General features: G+C 39.0%; 1 long non-coding RNA gene across 1 annotated transcript; it reads right to left on the minus strand.

The window, feature by feature from the left end:
- Positions 1-971: 971 nt before the first annotated feature.
- Positions 972-5,073, minus strand: LOC107310833 (uncharacterized). Its single transcript, XR_001553749.3, has 4 exons — positions 4,850-5,073; positions 4,622-4,751; positions 3,484-3,616; positions 972-1,252 (listed from the first exon to the last, which is right to left on the minus strand). It is a non-coding gene; the product is annotated as an uncharacterized LOC107310833 (long non-coding RNA).
- Between the last annotated feature and the right edge of the window lie 1,304 nt (positions 5,074-6,377).

The raw sequence follows: 6,377 nt of genomic DNA on the forward strand, positions 1-6,377 counted from the left end.
TCTTTAGTTTCTTCATAGCATCATAAAATACTGGGAAACATTCTGCAGGATGCACAGTGTCACAGAAGCTACTGACAACATGATAATGTTGCTTTTTGTGCTTGTTTTTTGTTTTATTGCACACTGGCATTTTAATGTGCTTTTTAAGTGCTGCAATAAAGGACTTGAGAAACTTGGTAAACCCATGCTGAATGGTCAGAAGCATCATAGTGTTTCAAATACTGATAGTTGTCACACTGGGATATATATACATATACCTATACATACACCTATAAATGGGAGTTAAGTGTTTAGTGTAGGGTGCAGTGCTTCAAGAAAGGTGACAAATAGGATTGAATTTGGAGTTAAAATAAATAAATAAATATATAAACAAACCTTAATTATACTTTAAAGAAAGGAATAGCAAATAAATTGAATGGAATTTGATCTGCATAGTCTAGAGAAGAGAGGTTGAGCATAACAATCTATTGAAATTCCTATGTTGCTAGTAAGAGAGAAAGAAGACACTGCTTTCTCTGCCATGGCGTGCTAAACTGCAACAGGGAGGGAGCATTCTGGCTGTGAATACACTGAAGCACCTGAGGAACTATCCTGGCAGATTGTACAATGAGTATATAAACAGATCAAGCAGACGTTTGTTGGGAATGGCGTTGGACAGTCATTCATCAAGAATTTCAGACTATAACTGTCCCTTCCAGACTTATGAGAAAATCTTATGGTCTATGTCTGTTTAGGAGGAGTTAATTTATTTTCCTATGTGCAAATAAGAAGACTCAAGACTGACTTATGAGTCCTACTGAGTTTTGTTCTTTGCTTTACCCAGAATGGCATCTGCATTATGAATAAGTACCTGAATAAGCCTGTATCCTTGTCAGACTTTGCTATGATGACAAGTCTCCATCTATGTACAAAAGACTTTGGATTGGTGATTTAGCACAGCTAATTATAACAATAAAAGTGAACATACTCACTGGGAGGTACCTTCCTTTGAAGCTTGTATCTGTCCCAGTTGTCCAGTGGGTGTATTTGAAGGAGATGAATAACCATTTCAAAGCTGTTTCTCCATTATTTTCCCACGTTTCAAACCCTTCTAATTCTTCCAGCACCAGACTGAGGAGTTTGTCATTTTCCAAAGCCAACATGTCATTGATACTAGCTGAGCCAGAAGCACCCCCAGGTTCAAACTATTCAAAATTCTTTTGCAGCTTCGTCTCCCAAAGATGTACACTCCTGGCTTTTGAAGACTGAATGCCTACAGGAGAATAAGAAAAATCCTGCATAAACCTGTGAACTCTTATCATATTATATCATAGAGTGGCCTGGGTTGAAAAGGACCACAATGATCATCCAGTTTCAACTCCCTGCTATGTGCAGGGTTGCCAACCACCAGACCAGGCTGCCCAGAGCCACATCCATGCCTGGCCTTGAATGCCTCCAGGGATGGGGAATCCACAGCCTGGCAACCTGTTCCAGTGCGTCACCACCCTCTGTGTGCCAAAAAAACTTCCTCCTAGTAGCTTGTTTAGAAGTTGCTAAGAAGTGTTGTGATGAGGCAGGTCAGCTTCACATGCATGAACTAAAGCTGTTATCCCCAAAAGGTACATCTTAAAAACTGGTCCTAAGCATATTTGCAGTAACAGTGCCCATCTCTTTTTCTACAACACCCTGACAGTACACTGATTTCTGTTGCATTAAATTATTTATCTGTAAAGGGTGATAGCTTCATTATTAGAAAATATATATATAATCAGGGCAAACTGAATTTCTTTCAAGCTCTTCTTGTAGCTCAAAATTTAGGTCTGTAACTTAAATCCCACTGGTAACGGAATACTCCAGCTGTAGTCAAGAAAATCACAAAAGGCTCTGAGGTTAGGACAAAAGGTTTTTTTTCCTATTCTCCAGTAAAAATTACCTGCATACTTGAGGCTGAACATGTGCCTGAGTGCTCTGTTGGATCAAAATCAAAATGCTTAGCACTTTGCCAGGCAGTGCTCTGACAGTCTCAAGGCCAGTGATTTTTTACAGCAGAAAGCCAACCTAGCAGAGGATTAACAAGGGAGAAATAATGTTGAAAAATAACGACTTATTGCCTTGTTTCTTCAAGGCGATGACATTGCATGTCTTTATCATAAATTAAGAAAAGAAAAAAAAAAAAGCTTGTAGTGGTGTAAAGTAATGGTAATGACCGTGAAAGTTGGGCATGCCAGGCACGACATTTAACAAGTCTCTACTTCATCTCAGGCTGCATTCATTTACAAAGGAGTCCTTCACATTAAGAACAAAAGAAACAAAATTTCTTTGAATGCCCTGAGTGCGCTGACTGCCTAATGCTTTAAGTGCCACTTCACAAGCTAAGCTGACAGGAAATAATAATATAATTTGCCAATAACGACCTTCAGGTTGGGCAATTCCTGGCAGTTAACCCAGTCTTTAACCTGACAGCTCTGCTGCTCCTGGAAAATGCCCGATCCTGAGGATTCCATAGCTAGGACAACTGTGGGAGTGCTTAGAACAAATAAATTAACATTTTTATGTGTTGGAAAGTTTAAAACTGAGCTGCACATTGCCATGGAGACAGTGCTATTTAGAGCACAGAGATTTTCCGAGCGGTGAGAATGCAGCTTAATATCCAGGAGGAAAGAAGGCTTCAGGATTTACATTTTCTTAGGTTTACAATCACTGTACTTTGCATGTAGGAAGTACAGAGATAATGTTAATTGATTCTCTAAAGTTATTTGTACACTATGGAGATGTATCAGGAATATCATGTTGGAACAGTCTCTCATTCCTCTGGTCTGCTTCAGTTCTTACAGCATGGCCTTCTTGCAATACCTTAGTTGAGCCATCAGAAGACGTAATATTAAACACTGCTTAAGCATCAGTCAAAACATAGTGTAATAAAACGCCTTGAATTTGTAGTTTTTACATAATGCAATGAGTGCCCCAAATTACAAGTGTCAAATTCTGGTTGAAACCCTGTTTAAACAAACAAACAAACAAAAAAAATAACCACTAAAATATAGCATTGAAAATTAGAAGCATTCCTAAAGTCTGCAGGTAAACACAAGAGAAGCTGCATTGTTTGGATGTCAGACAAATACCTGGTGTCTGTACAAACACTGTGCAGCCCAAAGCATGAATCCAATTTACCAAGAAAACTGGTAAACTGAATACTGAAAGAAAAAGCCATCCTGACACTTCTTAGTGTTTTCTTTTAAAGTCTTTTGTCATCTCCTCAAGGAGTAAAAAACACCATGAGTGAGCTTGTCTTGTAAATATTGATTCTAAAGCAACCTATTAGAGATTCAACACATAGCAAACTTATAAGAAGATGAAAAATGTATGAGTTTAGCTCCAAGCAGTCAGATGCAGTTTGACCAGCGCTTCAGTTTTATTTTATTGGCAAAACTGTTTTGGTTTTTATTCCCTATTTCTTCATTTTAATAACTTTCGAAACAAATGATGATTTGTGAGATGGCTTACCAATGATTCAGTGCAGTGTGAAGCAGCGTGATTCACTTGGTGTCAGGATACATCTACAAGTGACATAGGCTTTCCTCGAGCACGCTTGTTGAACACTCATAACACAATGTGATGAAGCAGTCCTGCTGAATACCTGAAAGTGGGTCAAAAAGGTGGAAGAGATCTAGGATCAGAGCGTTCTGATTAATATGTAAATTGTAAAAGAAAGCTTATGTATGTAATTTGCCACAACATATTGCAAACAATGTTATGTAAGCTACAGGTATGGCAATATCAAATGAATCCACATTTGCCACATCATAAATGCACTAGACTAGACACTGAATGCTTGGATTTCAGTTCTTGATGTGCGTAAATTCTTTCAAGGCCTTTCGTATTGTTTCCCCCTCTCCAGATGTGGAACAATAAGGTGATTCTCCATAATAATCCATTACAACTGTCAAGGTAGAACTTATTGTCTTGGAGAGTGAGAAGGTACTGTGTGTTAGTTACTTTCCCCTCAAAAAAATACCTAATATTGTAAAATATGCACTACAGTAGCCTGTATATGAACAAAGATTAATGTACTCAGCTGTGCAATAAACTATTAAAAACAGCTACCCTGAACCAATATGACAAATCATTATAAACAGTGAGTCAACTTGAGAAAAATCAGAAATTGCTCTTACAGAATGCCTCCTGTATCTTTTGTATTTCACAGTACTGAGCTGCATTCAGGAGCTTCTCAGGCTAAGGCTGTGCTCTGGCTGAGGAGAAGATCTCTTTTCAGGAGGTTCTGACATTTGAGGACTGGTAGCACATTAGTATCCCAGGTGCGAGAGGGGACAAGATAATTCATGGTCACTCCCTCTCCACAAATGTTACTCCTTTATACAGCAAGTAAGTTAATCTGATTTGTATTCCAAGCTGAATCTTGGAGCCACAGTTAAGAGTGCACCAAGCTCAGCTAATAAACTCTTCACAGACCAACACAGGATTCTCTTGGTTTGGAGCACAGGCAGAATGAGCTTATGTTTTCCCATAAAAGCCCTCCTAAATACATATTTTATTGGAATCCAGATACAGGAATAACCACAATTAGAAATCCCAACTGCCTTTACTAGCAGTTCTGGCCAGTGTATGAAAGATCCCTTCATACCTGTGAGGTAAATGAGAAGATCAAGCTGAGTGTAGTGCCAGAACAAGATACCGTGCCTGGGACTCTGCCAAGCTTTGTTTTATCAGAGTCCAGAGCTGTTGTCTTCTTTATGGAAGTGAAACAAACACCACTGAAACAGAAGAGAGATAAAGTGAAAAGAGTGATAAAAGGGACTTCGTTAATTACTCATGTTCTGAACTTTTGCTCCAGTTGTGTATTTTCACTCACCTTAGGACAAGTATCTGACAACTTGTACAAACACTCCCAATGAAGCAGGAGAGACTCTGAATATCTTTCAGACAGATGCTGTCAGTTACCTGCCCTTTATGCTGTCTTCAACTGCTACAATTACACCAATAAGCAATTGCTCTCCCTCTTGCACAAGCGATCTCTGTTCCTGAAGAGCAGTAGTTCATGAAAGATTGCAAAGGAATAAAACACAGCTCTTCCCCCTTTAATAGGAAAAATAAATAAATAAATAAATTACGAACACGTGAACATTCCAGTAGAAAATATACATGATATTTAAACATTCTTGAACTCAAGGGAATGTTAAGTGCATGCTCTAGGCATCAGATTATTCCAGGTGGAATCCTGCAATAAGATGTCTTACTGTAGGGATGAGAGACAGTCTGACACCTTTCCTTTCTCCTCATGTAAAAGGGAGGTGATGGCAAAATTAGCAAAAAGGAAAAAAATAACCAGTTACAAACAAAACAGACAAAACAAAGACAACAACAACCATTGTTCTATGACATACAAGCAAAATCCTTCCGCGGGTATCTCGGTGGAACAGTGGCAGCAACACATTTGCTGAGGAATGGAACAGAATTGGCACCAGTGGAAACAGAGGTGCCAAAGGCTAGCTGGTTCATAATGACACAATAACCACTAAGATTATTATTGCCTATTATTCACTGCTTAACAAAGCAAAATAAACATTACTGATCTATTTTCCCAGCTGAGGCTCTGAAGAAACAGCAACAGTGAAGTCAACTATTGTTTTCATTCACTTCTCTTATGACACGAGTCATCAGAGTTTTATGTTTGTTCCTAACTTTAAGTGTCTAAATAGACTGACCAATCTTAATGGGACCACTCAGATATATAGGTCAGACACTGAAATGTGTGTCTTGCAGAATGAGGGTATCAAAAGTTCCTGAGTTGACAGCAGTGCAAATCCTCCTAATTTTAATGGGCATGCTTCCAGGTCAAACCAGAGCACAAGAGGAACATGTCATGCTAGAAACATCTGGTTCCTGGATGAGTGTCCAGGGTAAGGCATAGGAAAATCTATTAAATCAGTGATAAAATCTTTACTTGCGAGCCTAGAAAATGAAAAATTTTCACTCTCTTGCTCACTTCAGTGTCTTCATCTTCCTAACCCTCACCCTTCCCTGACTAAGGCAGGGATCAGCAGAGTGTACAGATTTTGTGCACTAACTCCCACTCCATCACTCCACAATTTATTTACATGATAAAACTTTGAGTTATAGCCATTACTGCAAGACCTTATGGCACTACTAATAGACAGCAGGATGCCACCCTGCATGTAGTTGCCTAAGGATACAGGAAGTAACACCAGCTGTACCTCCCCTGGGTACTGCAGGAAATTTAGACCAAACACCAATAATTTCTGGAATCACTGAAACTCCATGTAACAGCAGCAACAACAAATCATTCCTGATGCAGACAAAGTTGCTAGATGGGTCCCAAGGGTGATAAATCCCTTATTCTCAGTAAAGTCAGTGGGTGC

This window comes from Coturnix japonica, chromosome 3 (genome assembly GCF_054131305.1).
Source record: "Coturnix japonica strain WE chromosome 3, WE-NBRP24, whole genome shotgun sequence".
NCBI lineage: Eukaryota > Metazoa > Chordata > Aves > Galliformes > Phasianidae > Coturnix > Coturnix japonica.